Genomic DNA, 22,601 nt, shown 5'->3' on the forward strand with positions numbered 1-22,601 from the left:
CTTCTTTTCTCCTTGTGCCTTCTCTGTGCCTCCTTGTCTCTCTCTGCCTTTTTTGTGCGTCTTTGCCTCTCTCTGCCTTTTTTGTGCCTTTGTTGACTCTATTTGTGCCTCTTTTCACCGTCCTTGCCCACTTTGCCCTCGTTGCCGTTTCGCTCCCTTCCCTTCCCTGCCGCTGCTGCCCCAACAGCCCCATCTCCCTTGTGTGTTCCCGCCTCCCAGCTGCTCTCCCTACCAGACCCCTACTTAATGGCGGCCGCTGGAGAGCCACAGGCACGCCAAAGGCAAGCCTGTCTGCACTCCTCTGCGACCCGACCACGACCAGTGCCAGGAACCTTGGTCCTCTGACCACCCACTGCTACAACTTAGCAACCCTCAATGCACTCAACCCTGGAAGAAACAACAACTGCCAGCTGTCGACGCCGAACACCACCCAAGGCAAGTTCTGCTGCTGACACTGCTGCTGCGCCTTCACCCACCTCTGGACCCCCACTGCTACCTCCAACCCCCTGGACGCCAGGGAGCTCAAATCCCTGAGCTGCATCCTCCTAAACATATGCTCCCTACACAGACACGCAATAGAAATCTGGGACCTCCTTTTCACCTTATCGCCTGACGTTGCCTTCCTCATAGAGATGTGGACCAACGCCAGCTCTGCACCCGACATCGCAACCACCATTCCCAATGGGTACAAGATCCAGAGGAAGGACTGCCCCAACCACCCTGGAGGTGGACTCACCACCATACAGAAAAATTCTTTCCGACTCACTACAGCCAGCACAAACGACTCCTCATCCCCCTTGGAACACCTCTATTTCCAGATCCTGATCAACCCCAGAATGACTCTATGTGGCCCCCTCGCCTACAGACCTCCTGACCCACATGATGTGTTCCCTACAACCATCACAGACCTCATTGTGCCCCAGGCTCTCGCCTCCATGGACTACGTACTGCTCGGAAACCTGAATTTCTCCCTCGACAACCTCAGCGACCGCAACTCCACTGCCCGCCTGGGCAAACTCGGCAAAATCGGACTGAGACAGCTCATCACCACTTCCACGCAAACGGCAGGACACACCCTCGACCCAATCTTCTCAGGAGGAAACAACATTTGCTTCACCATGCAACCCCTCTGGACAGACGAATACTGCATCCAAATCTCCTTTTTTAAAGCAAAGCACACAAACCTACACTTACACCACACCCCGCACAGAAACTGGAGATAAATCACCAACGAGCACCTAAACTCCTCCCTCAACAGCGCTCTTCCACCCACCATGACCAACACCAACTCTGCAGCCAACAAACTCCACAGATGGATTACCGACTACGCAAACATGCTCGCCCCCCTCCAGAACTCAGACAGACAACGCATCACAAAAGCCACCGGGTTTACCACCGACCTCCGAGAATCCCAGCACCCATGCCGATGACTCGAGAAAGGATGGAGGAACAGCAAAACCTCTGAAGCACGCACCACCTACAAGACCGCCAATGCAGAACACCACCAACTCATCAGATCCACAAAGAGGAACTTCATCCAGGATACAATTCACTCCCACTCCTGCAACTCTAAGGAACTCTTCAGCATCATACAAGAATTCACAAAACCCCCAATGAAACCTCCAACGTCCCTCCATCCCAGGCAGCTGCCACCTCTGCAGGTAAGAACGGTGGGGCAGGGGTGGCATCTGGGGGGGATTTCGAGAGACGACTGCAAAGGAAATGTATTATTTATTTAACTTTCCCTTGAGGTCATCTCTCTAAATCCCCCCCAGCCGGCTTCTCCGCCACACCACTCTTACCTGCAGCGGCCGTGGCTGCTCCCAGGACCTCTGCAACAAACTCAACTCCTACTTCCATCACAACATTGGGACTCTCTATGACAACTTTGACAAACGGAACCAAGGCACCGACACTTCACCTACCACCAGCATCACCACCCAGCCTACCACCACCACCTGGACCCCTGTCACCACAGAAGACACCGCTAAGACCATGAGGAGCATATACTCAGCAGCCCCCACTGACTCCTGCCTACCACACATCTTCCACAGAGCCGCCTCAGCACCCAAACTACAATGTACTATCAACTGTACCCTCGAACCGGGCATGTTCCCTGATGACTGGAAACGCGCAGAAATCAAGCCCCTCCTCAAGAAGTACTCCGCAGACCCGATAGACATCAAGAACTACAGACCCATCTCTCTCCTTCCCTTTGCAGCCAAAGTCACTGAGAACATCATTAACAACCAGCTCATGAACTTCATAGAATCCAACTCGATCCTTGACACTTACCAATCTGGATTCCGCAGCAATCACAGCACCGAGACCACCCTCCTTGCCACTACAGACGACATGCCCACTAACCTCGACCAAGGCCACACGGCTGCCCTCATTCTATTAGACCTCTCAGTAGCCTTCAACACCATCTGCCACCGCACACCAACCGCCAGACTCCATGAAGCCGGCATACAGGGAACTGCCCTAGACTGGATCCGCTCCTTCCTCACTGGCTGAACTCAAAGACTCAGTCTCTACCCTTCCTCTCCAAACCCCCAGTGATTACCTGTGGAGTACCCCAAGGATCCTCACTCCACCCCACGCTCTTCAACATCTACATGCCCCCTCTCGCTATCATAGTCAGAAAACACTGACTCGGCATAGTATCCTACGCCGATAACACCCAGCTCATCCTCTCCCTCACCAAGGAACCTGAAATCACCAGACATGGTTTCCAGGACGGAATGAAAGACAGTGCATCCTTGATGAGCAGCAGCTGCCTGAAGCTCAACTCAAAGAAAACGAAAGTCCTCATTCTCTCATCCACCCCCTCCGTACGGGACAACACCTGGTGGTGCACTGCCCTCGGCAGCCCTCCCACACCCATGGACCATACCCTCAACCTCAGCATCATACTCGACTCCTCCCTCACCATAAGCCGACAGGTCAACACCCTATCTTCCACGTGCTTCAGTACCCTCTGCATTCTCCACAAGACCTTCAAATGGATCCTCCCTGAATCCAGTCACCCATGCACTCATAACCAGCAGAGTGGACTACAGGAATGCCTCTACACCAGAATCGACAAATCTCTACTCCTCAAACACCAGACCATCCAGAAAGCCGCAGCCAGACTCATCCTTGGCATCTCACGACAAGAGCACATTACCCAGTACCTACGAGACCTCCACTGGCTCCCCGTTGAAAAGAGGGTGACCTTCAAGCAGCACACTCATGCCTACAAATCCCTCCACAATACTGGACCCCAATAACTCAACAAAATAATTTCCTTCTGTCCACACCCAAGAGAAACCTCCACTCCACCGACCTTGCCCTGGCCGAAATCCCACACATCCACGGAGACAGAATGGGAGGAAGAGCCTTCTTCTACATTGCGGCCAAGACCTGGAATAAACTCCTCCTCAGCATCAGATGAACCCATACACTGCAAGCATTCAGGAAGAGCCTCAAGACCTGGCTCTTCAGATAAGATGGAGCTTCTTGAATCTCCCCTCTGCCCAGCGCCTTATGTCCCTAACGGTGAGTAGTGTGCTTCACAAATCCCTGATTGATTGATTGATTGAGGGTCTCACCTCTCCCACCGCTGGAAGGATGTAAGACCACCCAGCTAGCTCCAGTGGGCAGGACTCAGGTGAGGTCAGTAGTCAGCAAGCAGGAAAGGGGTATCTTAGCTGGCTGGTAGGGAGAGGCAAGGCTTGCAAAATCATTGGCGTTGAAGGGACTGGCAGTTGGGCCACAAACTTCCCAGGGGTCAGGGTCCAGAGGCCTGTCTCATCGGCATATAAGGGCAGTTTACAGGCCATCAATCTGCCTTCCTCGGGTATCCAGTGGCAGGCCTGGCTGATCCCCATCGCCGCTGTATTGAGGGGTCCAGCGAAGAGCCACCCAAGAATCTGGATGCCACTGGCCCCCTATAGGCCACTCTCTCCAAAACCAATAGTTGGTACACTTTGGGGAGGGCCACCACCCAGCTGGTAAGGGACACAGTCCAGTAAAGCAACTTCGGTCTCCAGGCAATAGCCAGACAGCAAAACACTCACTGGTCTGTCTGGGGGCTGCGGGCCACCAGGAGTAGGTGTTGGAGGTTGTCAGGCCCTCGGCCAGACGGAGGCCACTGAAGTTCCATGCCCTGGCGGCACACTCTGTAAAGGGCCCGCGGGCCAAACACCAAACACTGGGCTCTGGCTGCTCCCCTGGGGATCTCTTATCGGTGCATGCAGGGGTGCTCATCAAGGAGTCCAGGCCCACACGACCTGACCTGACCTGACCTCCCTGACCTCCGGACCCAGCCTTGAGAAGCCCTCAGCTCGTCTGCCTGGCACCCACTAGCCCATGCAGGAGTGTACCAGGTCCGATCGACAACAGCAGATCCACAAATGTCTGCCATGGTGAGAGCCTGAACAAGGCGTAGCCAAATACCAGTCTTTAAAATCACCAATGGGCGCCTTCATACCTATGCATGTCCTACCCTCATAGCATTACATCTGAGCAAACTGCTGTGATGGCTCAATTAATTTAGAAAGAAATGAACTGTCAATACACAGACAGGGAGATAATACAGAGCAAAGTTTATTTCCCAAGCTGCAGTGGACACACACATCCAGTGACCGACTGCCAAGTGTTCTGCGTTACTAGGGTTACATCGAGTCTTATATAGGTGAGAGCACTCATAGAAGTACATGTAAAGAGTGAAATCATCTACTTTCTTGTAACTGCAAGGCCACTCTTATCAAGAACTTAAAAGCAATCAGTTTCAAAGCTGAGCATTTCAGCAAAACATATGTGGCCAGTTACTCATTATTTTCTTAGTTTCAAGACCCATGCCCCCCTAGTCATGCATTGCTAAGAAAAGGCTGCTTTTACTTGCCTGTCCTTGAATTCTCTCAGCTCATAACAGGGAGTGGTAACTTCTTTCAGTTGAGTAGGCATACTCTAAATCTTGCCCCTGAACACTGATAATTGTGAGTACAAAATGGAAACTCACAGATTTCTGCCTAAACACGTAGATTAGGAAAACATCCCCAAAGCAGATAATGAATGAAGGGTAAGTCATGAAGATCTCAAACACATGATTCACTCATACTTTCAACACTCTAATCTTAGGCCTCAAGGTCCTAGATAAAGCAAAATCACTATTTTTATGAAACAATTGCATATCTGAGCTGAGCCCACACTGGGCAAATGCACAAGGCTCTACCAGGCGAGCATTTCTCAAAACATGGGTATCTTGCAAAAACACTCTTCAAGCAGACATAAAATGGAATACTTAACGACAAAATGATTGAATAATGGTTGATATATATCTGATGCTGTGATAAACCACCCATGAACCTTTGTTCAAACATCAGTTGTACTGCTACTTAGTCTGGTTCTATTTTGCACAGTTCTTCAAGGACAGCATCTTGCAATATCATTGCATTGGTCAAGGCAATGCTGGTTTGGGCCGTAGGGAGGCAAAAAGAGATGAGAAAAAACAGCTCATCAAGGCAGGAAGTCGCTGTAGACTGCAGCAGACTAGTAATAGCCTCGCTATCACTATTATTATCCATTTTAGAATTGTCCATGCCCATGCCCCAAATAGCAAGGAAATGTCTTCCCAAATTATTCATTCAGTGAAATCATGCACTTGAATCCTGAGTACCTGTAAGTTTTCTGTGGCCTTATAAACATGCAGGGAATTATTGGGTATAAAAGTACAACATTCTGTCTGAGTCATTTGGCAGACTCCTCCTTTCTCAGCAAGTAGCATTTCTAAAATCATGCGATCTTGGAGTACAACTTGTCCCATCACTGCCACCCTACTGTGATGTTCTTCAGTGCACAAGTTGTCCCATTTATTGTTGCTTCCAGCAGGTGACCTGACTATCGCAACCTTCTAGGATTAATGGCTTCCCCTGCTGAGGTAAATAAGCCCAGCCCTACATCCTCTGCCTCCTAAGCCAAGGTATCTGTCTGGCTTACTTCCCTCCTTCCTCTTGCCAGATTATTGTGTAGTCTTTGTTAGTGGACATATTCATTGGGATCTTTCTTATGGGGAACACTACTCCAGTGTAGCAAGTACCTGCCCGGTTAAGGGGTAACCATGCATAGGCTCTGAACACACATATGCAATAGGTTGAATCCCCTGCATACAATGGTATGCTAAGCCAAGAAGCACTGGAGTGTGAAAACATAGGATTTCATTCACTATCTCCCACTATTTTTCTTGATCCATTGGCATTTATGCAAGGAGTTCCTGTAATGTTATCTGACAACCAAAGATATGGAGTATAAGTGTCTTTTACCTCTGAGTTATTCTGCTGAAAAAGGCAATCCCTACATTTCCTGACCATGATAGTGAAATTTAACTAAGAAGCATAAGCTGAGTCCTCCTCTACATCTTCAAGTGGTCTCTGTAAGTGATTCAAACACCCTGATTATATGTGCTATATAACTCTTCTGTGGGTCGACATGCTCTCTCCTTTGGGCCCATGTAATAACCATTGCATATATAATAACAAATGAATCATTGTATGGCAAAGGCAAATACTAAAAAAGCATTCCCTTTTCTACAGTCACTGGCATTTTTGAAGACATCCAACAGTTTGAGACATTCATTTTCCTATGGTAGACATTCATAATCTGTTTGGCGACATCTTCATAATATTCTTTTGGGTGGTGGGCATTCAAGTCTGAACTCCTTTTACCCCTCTCAGACTCTGTACAGGTGAATAATACATTTCATACATAGAAATGGCAATGGTGGCTAATACTGTTACCAAACCAAAACAAGTGGGGAGCATCCTTTGTCCCTGGCCTCTGCATTGCAGATGTAGATGGATCAGTGATCATGTATTTACCTGTTCCATGTCCCATTTTGATATACCACAACTTACCCTAAGGGGAAGAATGCAAGTGTCCTTGGCTGGTAGTTGCAGCAGCTCAGGCGCTTGCAGTGAGGTAGTTCTTGAATAAATATATTTTGCTGGGGCTGTAGTGGCTTGGGCGCTCAATGAAGTTCCATCTGAGGAGTCATTTTCACTCTCAGTTTAGATACTGTGTCTATTGACAGTTTATCTCGGTACACAACAATAATCCCCCTAGGGTAATCAGCATGCAGACCCAGTACCTGTAGTAGCTTCCTGTCTTGGCAGGGTTTTTGGCTCTATTTAGCAGTGATATAGACTTTAATCTTGCTCACATCTAGGATAGGTATTCTTAGCTTGTGTTGGCCCTTTTAAGCCCTTTTTTCCAGACCTAGAAGAGGATAGCTGCTTAATATGATGATAGATCCCTTATTATTGACTCTAATCTGTCTATTGCCTATTGGCTTTGACATACTTGACACATTGGTATGGTTTATGTAGGTACTCTGACAGAGCTAAGGGGTATTTCATCCCTTTCAGGCCTACAGGCCTAGAACTAGAGGGACTCCATCTTGATGGAGCTGAGAGGCTTTTAGAGTAAAGGTAAAGTTTATAGTTAAAGCTGTTGTTCGCTTGGAGAGAACCGGCTCAGGCTGGCCCTTATCGAAGGAATGTATTTTTCTCCACTCCGAAGACACAACTTCAGGCCGGCCGGCTGGGAACGTGTCCTTGGTACGGGGAGGTACAAGAATTTGGTGGGCGGCAGGTTACTGGCCGTAACTTTCCATGAAAGGACAAGCTTCCATATTAGCGAGCTACAGGAGAGGAGGAGTGTTCATTCCAGCTTGTGTGCAGTTCAGCCTGGAGCTCAGTTCAGCTTGGAGCTCAGTTCAGCTTGGAGCTCAGTTCAGCTTGGAGCTCAGTTCAGCTTGGAGAGAGAACAGGATGTCTGCTGGAGCTGCAGAATAGAGTGCAGTTCTTGAATGGAGAAAGAAGGCAGACGATTGCTGAAGATGAGGAGAGAGAGCAGTGCAGAGAGCATCAAAGAAGGCTGTCAGCTGGAGCAACTGAACCAGAGGCGTGGTGATGTGGTGAAGGAGGGAGAGACAGAGAGAGCCTTAATCCCACCAGAGGCAGAGAGAAATCTTCCTTCTAATAGGTGAGGTAGTCTGAACTAGTCCCCTTTACACTTACACCTTAATCTTGTTCTTATTCCCTAGGCTATTGTATGTCTAATCTTTTCCCTTTCAGCGGTGTGTTCCTGTTACCCCGCAGATAAATTGTATGTCTAATCCCTTGTATATGTGTACTTTATTATTGTTACAATAAACTTCCCCATTAATTAGTGAATTAGTGTGTAAGAGTTTTTTTATGATAAAGCTAGCCGGTCTTCTAACAGAAGGGAGTAGGAGCGCTTAAATCAAGGAATAACTCAATCACATAGTGTGTATATCTTTGTCCCCATACAGTGAGGGTAATCCCCTTTCCTAGTCAGGTATTACTGTTTGAACAGATGCTACCCCTGATCAGGTAAGTAATAGTGAATAATTAGGGAGATAGGAGACCTGCAACTAAGGGACAAAGTTAGTACACCATCCCATAATTCTGTAAACAGCGTCTTCTGTTCCAAAGCATAGGTAACCTTTTTCTCCTAGTCAGATGTTACAGCCAGAACAGATGCTGCCCCTGATCCGGTAAGTCTGAATAAATAGGGAGAACAGGGAGCCCTTGAGCTAGGGAATTGTTGACACTAAGTAATTCGGCTATCCCATAATATTATTGTAGTAGCAGACCCTTAGTGAAGAGACAGAAAACTGAAGGTGTTCATAGGAATGTGGTCGTCGTTGATATACGGCGTTAGTGAGAGCGCTGGGGTGGATTACCAACGTGTATACCCACAGGATTGTGGCTTGTGTAAGTGAGAGCGTTGGGGGGGATTACCAACGTTTAGGTTTGCCAGATTGTAAACCGTTTGGAAAAGAGAGCATTGGGTTCTGCAGGCCCATGTGTAGATACACCGGATTGTGTGTCATATCTGCCCTGGGGTAGATCAGTCTGGGTCTGAGTGGCCGCGAGACTAACTGATGTGAATAAGATATGGTAGAAAACCTATGCATGTTTATTGCTATTTCCCCATCCTTAGGTACGACTTGTACATATATATATATATCTATATCCATTGTGAATACGTTCTAAGGAGGGAGGTGAGTACGTTCTGGCTGGGTTAGAGGGGCCCCTAGGGGCTGATCCCATCTAATCAGAAAATCCGGCCATAACATCTGGCGTAGTCGACATCTTACGAATCCTGTGTGTCCTGGCCATGTGCTTAGATTGTTTCCCATGTGTTGTGAGGGAGTGCCCTGAGCGCCGGTTCCATCTGGCGTAATGTTGCAGTTTATGTAGCCTGTGTGACCTATGGGCTTGAACAGTTGCAGCGTGAGGAGATTGCATTACATCATGGCATTTGGTTTATTCAGGGTGGAAGAAATGGTTTTCATCTTGGTGTTTGAACTGTCAGGGTTGAAGGATGGCATTACATGAGGGAGCCAGTAACATCTTTGTGATGGTCCAATTGTACAAATGTGTGTAAAAAATGCTTTTAAATTGTCCATTAAATTGCTTGCTGCATCTGCTTATGCTGTGCAATGTGAAATGTGTTCATTGTAATATGATTTGTGGAGTTCTTTGCATATAGCTCCTTGTAAATATGGCTTGTGAATAGCGCCATGTTAATGTGGCTTGTGAGGTGCATGTTCTCATGTTGACTTGCTGTGTTCCTTGTGAATTGCGCCTTGGATATATTATTTGTGAAGAGCTTGTCTTGTAAATATGGCTTGTGAATAGCGCCATGTGGTCATGGCTTGGACAGGGCATGTTATCATTACGTTAGGCAGGAGAGAGCTGGATCTCTCTCGGGTGCTTGGGGATAACGTTTTGAAGATGTGCGTACGTGTTATCTGTAAACGTGGAGAGATGAGTTCATGACTTTCCCATGTACTGCAGTCTTGGGGAATGATTGTGCTTGAGCTGCCAAAGGGTTAATATCTTGAATTGTGATGGCAGTATTTATTTTAACATGCTGTTTAACATGCATGGTTCTTTGAGCTGACTCTAAAAGTAAGTGAATATTTTGATGATTGGTGGTTTGATTTTGACTTTTATTGGTTCCTGGGTCTGCCTACGTGCTTTGTCAGCTTCTTGAAGGAAAGGTAACATCTTGTGCTGAGCGTAGGGCTCTGTTCATTTAACATTCTTTTTGAAATGCGTCTACGAATTTGTGTGGGTTTGCCTTGGAACTGATGACTTCATGTGTCTGACTCTTAGAGGTCGGTAAGTTATAAATCAACCAGTCGGATTGAGATAAGGGTTTGCACGGAGAGAGCTGTGTTCTTTTAAATGTGCTTCTTAATATGCATCCAAAGACATGTGGAGAATTATTTTTGAATGCATGATTTAAAATGTGTGAAATGTTAAAAAGATGGCCCAGTTAGAGTGCACGCTACGGGGCTGTTTTCATTAATTATTTCTTTGAGGGTTTTCCATCTAGAAAGGAATGTGCTGGCCGATGTTTTGCAATGATCACAGGTTGAGAGTAATCAATCTTGCCCGACAGTGCATGGTAACATGTGCTTTTAATTAGTGAAAGGCAACCGTGTGCTTTTAAAATAAATGTGTTCTCATTATTATTTTCCCTGATGCAAGCTGAATCTTTTTTCAAATGTAGATGTTTTAATATGCAGCAAACCGGCATATGTAAGTTAACCCACTCAGTTATAAAATAAATGGCTGTTTGATAGTATATGAATTTGGCCCTTTTATTAGGTTGGATTGAATGGCTTGCATGATTAATTATGCTGTAATGCAAAATTACATGTTGCCCCTGGTTGAACAAAATACAATGGTGAAATGTGTCTGCATTTTATGTTGTTTTAAATGTATTTCTCTTTCAACAGCTGACAGTATATATTTTTTATTTTTTGGATGATAGTGTGTATAGTTAGGGTGGAGCAGAATATATTGTTAAAAATGATAACTATAACACACTACCATCTATCTATGTGTCCCTTACATTAGTTTAATTTGCATTTAGTTACAAGGCTCGCCTATGTACTTTGACAAGCTGTTGATAGAAGGGTATGTGCAGAGAAATATTAAACCCAATAGTCCATGATAATTCGTTTTTTCAAATGCAGACTGTATAATCTTGTGTGCAGAAGTAATTTGCCCCTTTTTGTATGTTGATCTGCATGCTAAATAAATGCTCATGTTTCAATTGTCTTGCCTTTTAGCTGAATTAGTTAGACAAAAGTCTTTTTAGAAAGTGGAGCTTTTAAGTAGCAGTACATTGTAACTGAATTATTTTTAAAATGCTAGCTTTCGTTAGTTAGAGAATCTAGCCTGGGAACAGCTTACAAAGAATGTGTTTGTCGACCTTGGCAGACCAGCTGGTTTGTGAAGGCGGGTTTTTTCCTCTGCAGGCTCCGAACACGGCCTGTCTTGTTATGATTGGCCAAAATCCAATTTTGTTCCGCGGACGGAATGTTTATGTAAGGGGGGGTCAACTCGCTCCTCCTGGCTGTCGGCGCAGACAGCTTCATTGCCTGCTGATAAGGGATTCTTGCACATGCAGAGTAGTTGGCAGACTCTTGGCCCTTGGAGTTAGTTCGATACAGTAGGCCTGGCTAGGCTTCCCTGATTAGGGAAAGTGAGGCTTGCAGCGCCCTGCTCCTGCTATGAGATCATCACTTGGCAGTGATTCAAATTACTTCACACTTTAGCCTGGCTCCTGCGTATTCTGAAGGGAGGGGCTGTCTCACAGAGGATTAGGGTATGACTAGGCCCTTCTGGATGTGTTTAAAAATTAGATTTTGCTAATGTTTTTAATTAATTAGGATATTTTCTTTTCAATAATGAAAAGCACTTGGGGTGCTTTTTAAATAGAAAATTTTATTTTGCAAGATTAATGATACTTGTTTTCTTGTCCTAGGTTGCTGGGTTGTGGTGTTGGTGCGTGCGTCGGCCCACCCCCCCCCACCTCCTTTCTTATTTTAGTTTTTTACTTTCATGTTTTTATGTTAGTTTATTATTTTTGGAAGATGGAACCAGACCAGACCAGACCGGATTGGTGGTGGATGGCCGTATCGGAGGAAGTGACAGAAGATGCAGGGTGGTGACCTACACTGATGTCCCAAAATTGACATTGGACTTATATTTTTGAAAAAACAAATACAATTTTTTTTTATTTGTGACAGAATCCATCATAATACGATTTCCCGCAAAAGGATTTTGTTATGTAATTCCTTGGCCTGCATTATTACCATGTTTTTCTTTGCAATCACTACGAACAGGCCCCACTTTAAAAAAAAAAAAAAAAAGGGAATGTTTTCATGGTTTTGATGTTTATGCAATACTATTTTTGCTTTTTAGGATGCAGTCACCAATTATAGTTTTCCTGCTTTCTGCAAAGCAGTATGGAGGGATAAAAAAAAAAAGAATGGTGGTGCACACATGTGTTCCACGGTGTGATGAAAACTAGGTGCTAACTGTTTTGTACTTTTATATATACATTACATTTATATATGTTTTTAGGCTTAGTGCTACACCAGCTATCTTGTAGGAATGGGGTTGTCTTTATTTTCCTGTTATTCACTTTGATTGATCAAAGGGTGGTTACCCTAGACTTTAGGTTGTCCTGGGAGGTGTGTCTTTTAGTATGATTATGTATTAATGTTTGCCCAAACCTTGAGAACCGTTTGTCATGTTTACTTCTCAGATTTCACCAAATGTTTCCTTAAGTTGACCAATGTCAGTAGGCCTCATTTAGGCCCATTGTTATTTTCATCCCACAAACAAGCCCCTACACCAATAGATTTCATGAGTCATCATTAGCTTAAGTTGACCATAGTAGGTAGGCCTCATTTAGGCCCTTTGTTGTTTTTTCATTAGAAGTTGAAACACATTTAGTTCTTAAGTTGTCCGAAGTAGGTAGGCCCCATTTAGGCCCCTTGCTGTTTTCATTCAACACATAAGTCCCTACATCACTAGATTTCACCAGTTATCACAAGAAGGTGAGGCACATTTAGTTTGAGGATGCTTTGGTTAGTTTCTGTTGTTATCAGATCAAATCTTAGATATGTTTCAGCATTCAAGTCAAGGGTGCTTTGATTTGTTTTCAGTTGGTTGTTAGATTTGTATTCCCTATATTGAGTTTTAGGTGGAATTTCCTAAAGTTGTTATTCATTTTAGAGAGTTTTCTTGGTTTTTGGTTTGTTGATAGATTGTGTTGATGTTTGTTTATATGGATGTTGTTGTTTATAGATGTTCGCAAAATAAAGTCTAAGGGTGGAATGTCTTGGCAGGGTTTTTGGCTCTATTTAGCAGTGATATAGACTTTAATCTTGCTCACATCTAGGACAGGTATTCTTAGCTTGTGTTGGCCCTTTTAAGCCCTTTTTTCCAGACCTAGAAGAGGATAGCTGCTTAATATGATGATAGATCCCTTATTCTTGACTCTAATCTGTCTATTGCCTATTGGCTTTGACATACTTGACACATTGGTATGGTTTATGTAGGTACTCTGACAGAGCTAAGGGGTATTTCATCCCTTTCAGGCCTACAGGCCTAGAACTAGAGGGACTCCATCTTGATGGAGCTGAGAGGCTTTTAGAGTAAAGGTAAAGTTTATAGTTAAAGCTGTTGTTCGCTTGGAGAGAACCGGCTCAGGCTGGCCCTTATCGAAGGAATGTATTTTTCTCCACTCCGAAGACACAACTTCAGGCCGGCCGGCTGGGAACGTGTCCTTGGTACGGGGAGGTACAAGAATTTGGTGGGCGGCAGGTTACTGGCCGTAACTTTCCATGAAAGGACAAGCTTCCATATTAGCGAGCTACAGGAGAGGAGGAGTGTTCATTCCAGCTTGTGTGCAGTTCAGCCTGGAGCTCAGTTCAGCTTGGAGCTCAGTTCAGCTTGGAGCTCAGTTCAGCTTGGAGAGAGAACAGGATGTCTGCTGGAGCTGCAGAATAGAGTGCAGTTCTTGAATGGAGAAAGAAGGCAGACGATTGCTGAAGATGAGGAGAGAGAGCAGTGCAGAGAGCATCAAAGAAGGCTGTCAGCTGGAGCAACTGAACCAGAGGCGTGGTGATGTGGTGAAGGAGGGAGAGACAGAGAGAGCCTTAATCCCACCAGAGGCAGAGAGAAATCTTCCTTCTAATAGGTGAGGTAGTCTGAACTAGTCCCCTTTACACTTACACCTTAATCTTGTTCTTATTCCCTAGGCTATTGTATGTCTAATCTTTTCCCTTTCAGCGGTGTGTTCCTGTTACCCCGCAGATAAATTGTATCTCTAATCCTTTTCTTTCAGCGGTGTGTTAAAGTTACTGCTAGTTATAGAGACCCCATAGTTTTGTATATGTGTACTTTATTATTGTTACAATAAACTTCCCCATTAATTAGTGAATTAGTGTGTAAGAGTTTTTTTATGATAAAGCTAGCCGGTCTTCTAACAGAAGGGAGTAGGAGCGCTTAAATCAAGGAATAACTCAATCACATAGTGTGTATATCTTTGTCCCCATACAGTGAGGGTAATCCCCTTTCCTAGTCAGGTATTACTGTTTGAACAGATGCTACCCCTGATCAGGTAAGTAATAGTGAATAATTAGGGAGATAGGAGACCTGCAACTAAGGGACAAAGTTAGTACACCATCCCATAATTCTGTAAACAGCGTCTTCTGTTCCAAAGCATAGGTAACCTTTTTCTCCTAGTCAGATGTTACAGCCAGAACAGATGCTGCCCCTGATCCGGTAAGTCTGAATAAATAGGGAGAACAGGGAGCCCTTGAGCTAGGGAATTGTTGACACTAAGTAATTCGGCTATCCCATAATATTATTGTAGTAGCAGACCCTTAGTGAAGAGACAGAAAACTGAAGGTGTTCATAGGAATGTGGTCGTCGTTGATATACGGCGTTAGTGAGAGCGTTGGGGTGGATTACCAACGTGTATACCCACAGGATTGTGGCTTGTGTAAGTGAGAGCGTTGGGGGGGATTACCAACGTTTAGATTTGCCAGATTGTAAACCGTTTGGAAAAGAGAGCATTGGGTTCTGCAGGCCCATGTGTAGACACACCGGATTGTGTGTCATATCTGCCCTGGGGTAGATCAGTCTGGGTCTGAGTGGCCGCGAGACTAACTGATGTGAATAAGATATGGTAGAAAACCTATGCATGTTTATTGCTATTTCCCCATCCTTAGGTACGACTTGTACATGTATATATATATCTATATCCATTGTGAATACGTTCTAAGGAGGGAGGTGAGTACGTTCTGGCTGGGTTAGAGGGGCCCCTAGGGGCTGATCCCATCTAATCAGAAAATCCGGCCATAACACTTCCCCACAGTTGTGTCCCGGGACCTTGTTGGTACCAGGGGTGTAATCCGTTGGAGACTGCAACAAACCTGATCTGTCAATAACTGCATTGGAGGGGTCGACAAGAGAGTTAATTTTCTTCACCATCACAATGGTTGGCAGAGGTTCAAGCACTTACAAACTAGTAGTTAGAGGACTTTGCTGTCAGATACCTCACCAATGATTGAACTACAAGGATGGACTTGTAGCAGCTTTTACTCCCTGTCTATTATTTCGTCAATATTCAAACGTGTAATATTTAGGCCAGTACCAAGATCTGTGTTTATCTCCAACTTATCTAGTATCAATCCAGTGTTCATTCGTCGCTTTCCTCAATATTTACTGGTTTTATTCTGTCTCCAGTTAGTGTAGAACAGGTACACACCTGTCCATTGTAAGAGTAGATAGTTATTTCCGTTGTTGGCTGGGTTGGATCTGTCCCTTCTTCAGTTGATTACTTTTCCCTTTCTGTCAACCCACAGATTTCATCCAAGTGTATTAGTTGTTCTTTTTCCTCTGTGATCTCAGGTTGAATGGTGCTGTCTTGTCACTGAGGGATGGTGGGTGTTGCTGAAAATCTTCCACTATAGTCATGGCTGATAGTGGCAGTGTTGTTTGTAGCAGCACCCTCTTCAAGTGACATACATGAATATAATTCCTGTTGTCAATGCATTTGGCCGCAGTCTGCATATCCAGCACTTACAGTGATCTCTTCCAACGGGGCTGGACACAGTTGGATCGCAGCAAGGGGTACCCACTACCTAGTAAAAGCTCTGGCATGGCCACCTTTACCTGCTGGTTAATAGAAGCAAGACATTATGGCCCATATGTACGAAGCCATTTTGCATTTCTTAACGGATCGAATCACTATTTCAGGCTGCTAATTTATTTATTTATTTATTTATTTTTAATATTTATTGAGCGCTGCATTTACCCATGGGCGTCTTGGCGCTGAAAATAGGCTTTCCATTTGTACAAAAGGAGAATCTTGGTTGCAAATTGCGATTTCTACCCAATAAAAATTGCATTTTGAGATTACCAAAATAGGTATTTCCTGAGCACGTGTTCAAAGCATTCCTAAATGCAAAATGGGCATATAGGAAATGCTGTTACCATTCAATCCAATTTAATGGTAACCATGTGCTAAATGGAAAAAGGCACTCAAGATGCACTTTTCGCAGTGCCAAGTGCAAGCACTCGCCCAAGAGCATTGGAGCGCTTTACACGGGTGCCACTTTCTTTTTTGTTTTAGATGTAAGGGGGGCCCTAGGCCCACAGGTATGACTGCTTTTACATTTCCAAATTTGTTATTTCCTATTAGGAAATCGCAAATTTGGAAATACAAAAACATTCATACCTCTGTGGCTTAGGGCCGTAGGAATGAATAGTTTTGCATTTCCTAAATAGTGATTTCCTAATAGAGATTGTGACTGTAGAAATCGCTATTATGAAATCACAATTTTAGTGCATTCCATTTTGCATTTCCTAAATAGCGATGTTATAGGATTTTCTAGTTAGGAAAAGCAAAATCGAAGTTTTGTACATATGGGCTTTAGTCACTGCAAAACCGTAGTATCTCATCAGTTCGTGTGACATGTAAGCTGTCATTTCTCTTTCCGGAACACCCAAGCTGTCACAGATTTGGCAGCAACTGTGCTGTGAGGTAATCTGTCAGAATATCGAATTTTTAATATTGACATGTCAAAATATCGAGTCTAAAATATAGAATGGACATAATATCGACTTACAAGAATATAGTGGTGCAGAATATCGAAATGCAGCTAAGAAATATCGGGGCATATTATCAAGGGGGTTTATCTCCGCTTTTTTGGCTTTAAAAGCCAAGAAAGCTGAGATAAAATTATCTCCCTATTACCTAGCTGTCGCTAACACCAGTTAGCGACAGCTAGTAGGAGATAGCGACCATCTTGGGCCCCGCTTAGCATGTCAGTGATATTTATCACTAATGACATGCAAAGTGGGCGTGCCAAGATGTTAGCGACTGGAAACAGTCGCTAACATCGCTATCTCCTATTACCAACTTTTGGAGATATTCGCGCTAAGCGCGAATATCTCCAAAAGCTAACACCTGCCCTGAGCAGTTCTTAGCAATGTTATCCAATGGGAGGTGGATAACATGGTTAAGAGCATTAGCTCGCTAATGCATGAATATCGCTGACTTTTCAGCGACATTCATGCATTGCGGCCGATTTTTATCACCTTTGCGATAAACCTTGGTAATACCAAGGTTTATCTGGGATAAAAATCGCCGCAGCTCAGCGATAATTTTTTCACGCTAACCAAGCAATAGCGATAATTATATTATAATATAAAAATTAATTAAACTAAAATTAATTATTTTTAAAACATTCAAACATACATTAAAAAAATACATACTTTTAACACATATTCTAACACTGAAAACACTAATAATTATCGCTATTGCTTGGTAATATGCCCCATCGTTTTTAATAATATCAAAGTTAGTAATATCCACAGTCATAATATAGTTGTTAAAAATATCAATTTTTTATAGTGTTTTCAGTGTTAGAATATGTGTTAAAAGTATGTATTTTTTTTAATGTAGGTTTGAATTTTTTAAAAATAATTAATTTTAGTTTAATTAATTTTTGCGTAATTTAAATCCGTAGCTGTTTGTGGGTTTATAGGGGAATAGGGTGGGAAGTGATTTGATTATAATATATTTTCTAGAACTATTTAGAAATAATTAATTATATGTTAATTATTTTTTGCGCAATTTAATTCTGTAGTGGGTTGTGGGTTTATAGGGGAGTAGGGTGGGAAGTAATTTGATCGAAATTAATTAATTATGTTATTAATAATTAAGTATTTATTAATTTATATTGTTAATTAAGTTAATTAATTTATTATTAATTAATTATAAATTGATGAATAACAATTAATTATTAATTGATAATTATGTTAATTGTGTATCTTTGAATAATTAGTAATTAATTATATATTCATTATTAATAATTAATTTGTAAATATGTTAATTGTGTACTTTTTTTAGGAGTGGGGTGAGGGTTGATAGGGGAGTAGGGTAGGTAGTACTTTAGTTTTAACGTAATTTTTATTATATTTTATATTATATTTATTAAAAGTAATTTTATAGTGTTAATTTTGTGAATTAATTTTGATTCGATGGTTATTAATTTTTTTGTTAATTTTGGTAAGTTAAATAATTATTTTTTTAATTAATTATGTTAATGTATTATTATTTTACAATATTGTAGGTGACATTTGTAGGGGAAAATGGTGGGAGGTAAATTAATTTTGAAAAAATATTTACCTGTTAATTAATGTTAATTATATTTCAGGAGTGGGTATAGTAAATTATTCTCCTATGCTATCCAACACTTTCTCTTCTGTTACACATTTTGTGGAGTTGGAATATTAAATTATTCCCACCCGCTATCCAACACTTTCCCTACTGTTGCACTCGGTGGAGTGGGAAAAGTAATTTTTATCCTCCCGCTATCCAACAGTTTCCCTACTGTTGCACTCTCTGGAGTGGGAATAGTAATTTTTACCCACCCGCTTTTCAACACTTTCACTACTGTTGAACTCGCTGGAGTGGTAATAGTAATTTTTACCCTCCCGCTATCCAACACTTTTCCTATTGTTGCACTCGCTGGAGTGGGAATGGTAATTTTTACCCGCCCTCTATCCAACACTTTCTCTACTGTTGCACTCACTGGAGTGGAAATATGAATCACTTTCCCTACTGTTGCACTCGGTGGAGTGGTAATAGTGATTTTTATCCAACTACTATCCAACACTTACCCTACTGTTGCACTCACTGAAGGGGGAATAGTAATTTTTATTCACCCGCTATCCAACACTTTCCCTACTATTGCACTCGGTGGAGTGGGAATAATAATTTTTACCCTCCTGCCATCCAACACTTTCCCTACTGTACCACTCGTTGGAGTGGAAATAGTTATTTTATCCCCTACGCCATGCAATGTTTCCAGTAATGTTATATCTAATGTTGTGTAAAATATTTTTTTGTAAAAAATATGTATTTTAATGTTTTAACTTATTATATATAAATTTTTAAAATATTTATATTATAGGGTTATATATAAATATGTGTAATTATATTTAAAATTATGTTTTTAATATTTTATATTTAAAAATATGATTTTTTTATATTATTAAGTTGATATATACAATAAAAAAGAACAATCTTAAAAAAAAAATTACATTGTATTTATTATTTATTAAAGTTAAATTTTTAAAATGATTTTTAAGTATGTTTTACTTAATTATATTGATTATTTACTTAATTTTATATTACTTTTAAGACATTTAAAAAAGTCAATATTTTAGCAAACTATATTATTGACAACGATATTTAGGATTCAATATTTTTGTACTTACCTGTTTGTAGACATGAAGTCGATATTCTGTCATTCTATATTTTTTGATTGATTTTTTTGCAGGTCGATATTCTGCTTCTCGATATTCTGTCAGTGATACGTGTTGCATATTTTTCTAATGTCCTTGTTAACGCAAAACATGGTCACAGATTTCAGTAAGTCATCTCTACCGATGTGTGCTGGGCTGTGCAATTTTAATGTCATTGGATAAAGACACTTGTCTGGCAGCATGCACCGTTTACCTGTTTCATCCATCCGGTACCCATTCAGATGTGTGGCAGTCACGGACCATTATCTGTGTTCTTCCTTAGTAGCATCTTTTAGTATTTCTCGTATACCTTCCAATGTCATATCACTAGCCATTTATTCCATAGGGACCTGCGTTTCAAACATGAGGCCAAAAGTGCCCCTTTTTAAATAACAATTCTCACGAATGTGAGTACTACTTTTTGTGAGTGAGTGATATATGCTTTATTTCGATACGTAAATATCTTAAAAGCAGTACATACATTAAAAATACATTTTCAAGGCCGGGAATAAAATACATTGTAATTTAAAAAAGAATAAAACAGTCAGAATTGTTACAATAAATAGTTAAAAAAAGAATTAAATTGAAATGGAAAGCCTTTTTGAACGAATCACTGATGCCCATTTAAAAAACTTTGTAACACCACAGACAATGGGGGAGGATGTATCAGTCAGTAAGATGCGGAGGGCCACCAAATGCTGCCGTGTACCTAATAGCCTGCACAATGGTATGAGCCAGCGCCTCCTTGGAGCACAATAGTCCGGGCATTCAAAGAGATTGTGTGCCTCCACCCGTGTTGCACACAGAACACAGAAGGGCGAGGACTGGGAAGATGATTTCCACCTGGACACCAGGTTGCCTAGAGGTAAAGTACCCACTCTGAGCTTGAAGTAGAGAGCCCTGTCCAGTGGGATAGAGATGAGGTCCAGATAAGGCTCATATGCAACCACATATTTGATTCTTAGGAATGCTGTGGTCGAATTGCAGTGACGAGGATTGCCAATGAGTTTGGAAGGTACCCAATTCCAATATAGTTTCTTCAGGGTTGCTTTGGGAGGAGCAGAACGAGTAACCCAAGAGTCTTCCAAACCCAACTCCCCCAGTAGACTCTTAACATCCCTTAGCCATTTTATTCGATGCCATCCCTCCATTGCAATCACCTCGTACAGACCTGCTGCACATGAGGCTAGCTCGGGGACTCTCCACAAGCGGGCCCACAAGAGCAAAGGCCGGAGTCGCGCCTGGTCCGCAATTGGTCTGCAGCCCAAGTCGAGAAGTACCGGGACTGTGGGTGTGCTCAGTGGGAGAGCCATAAGTTCTTTCAAGAATTTACTTTCCGCTTTAGCTAATACCTCAAGGTTTGAGGTGCCCCACAACTCCGCCCCATACAGGGCGGCAGCAACCCCTCTAGCTTTGTATATGTCTATAACCGGGGAGATACAATGTTTAGAGGATGAGCGATGTTCCCTGAGTAGGACACCAGTCACCCTTTTGAGGCTGAGCAGCATCTTTTGGATGTGTGGGGTCCAGCTCATGGAATTGCTAAGGCGAATCCCCAAATAATCGAACTCACAGACCCTCTACAGGGGAACGGTATTTAGAACCGGGGAGGACCCTAGCTTTTTAGGCGGGTTCATAGTCAGGAATTTGGTCTTGTCTACATTGATCGTCAAGCCCCTAAGAGAGCAGAACTCCTGGAAGCGGTTGAGGAGCTTTTGGAGACCCTGAGGTGTCTTTGCAATGAGTAGGGTATCGTCGGGAAAGAGCAGGGTGGAGATCCGAGTGCCCGCCAGGGACGGAGCATCTGCTGGTTCTTTGAGCAGGTGCTCTACCACACCATTCACATACAATGAGAATAGTGTGGGAGCCAACACACATCCCTGGCGGACACCCCTACACACCGGAATCTTATTGGTTTCTCCCCATTCGTGCCCCACCGCACCTGTGCATAATTGTCTGTATGAAGTTTAATCAAAAGCGACAGGATGTAGGGGGGCAGCCCCAGCCCCTGCAGAACCCACAATAGCTCCTCCCTAGGTACTAGGTCAAAGGCAGTCTTCAGGTCAATGAAGGCCAAATAAAGACTGCCCTTGCCCAGCACCACCACCTTCCAATACAGGAGCATCAGCCTGAAGGCCTGTTCGATCGTCCCAGTACCTGATCGGAATCCCACCTGAAAGTCAGACAGTATCTTGTGGTCATCAGCCCATTGGAGGACCCTCCCTCCCCAAAATCACCTTCCCTGCCACCTTTTGGGAAGAGTCGATGAGACTGATGGGCCTGTAATTAGCGGGGTTGTCCCGACACCCCTTTTTGAATATCGGGACAACCTCCGCCCCTTCCAGGAATCAGGTACTAATGCGCCCCTCGTGATTGCATTTAATAACGTAGCAACCAGTTGTCCCCATTCCTTGGGATCGGCTCATAGCAAGTCACCTGGTATCCCATCCGGCCCAGCTGCTTTTAATTGGACCAGGGACTTAATTACAGTCTCCACCTCCCTCGCGGTAAAGCCATCAATGCCACTAACAATTACATCATCCTCCAAGGAAAAAGACTCACTAAGGTCCACTTCAGGTTGAGAATACAGGGCCTTGAAGTGGTTATACCAGAGCTGGGCGGGGATTTTACACGTAACCAGCGATACATCTGGCCTATTCCTAGTTCTAAGCAAACACCAAAAACCCCTTGCATCCTTTCCCTTGCTTGCTGCCAAAAGGTCTTCCCAAAACTTCTCCTCCCACTCCTTTTTCGCTGCCCTTAAGTTGTGGGAGTAGTCCTTTCTTGCTGTCCTAATTGCTAGTGGGACTTAGATTTAACTGCCCCTATCAAGGCTTTTTTCATGGTCCTGCATTTGGTCGTAAACCATCCCTGTCTAGTCAAGGGTTTATTCCTATT

Source organism: Lissotriton vulgaris, assembly GCF_964263255.1.
Source record: "Lissotriton vulgaris chromosome 8 unlocalized genomic scaffold, aLisVul1.2 SUPER_8_unloc_1, whole genome shotgun sequence".
Classification (NCBI taxonomy): domain Eukaryota; kingdom Metazoa; phylum Chordata; class Amphibia; order Caudata; family Salamandridae; genus Lissotriton; species Lissotriton vulgaris.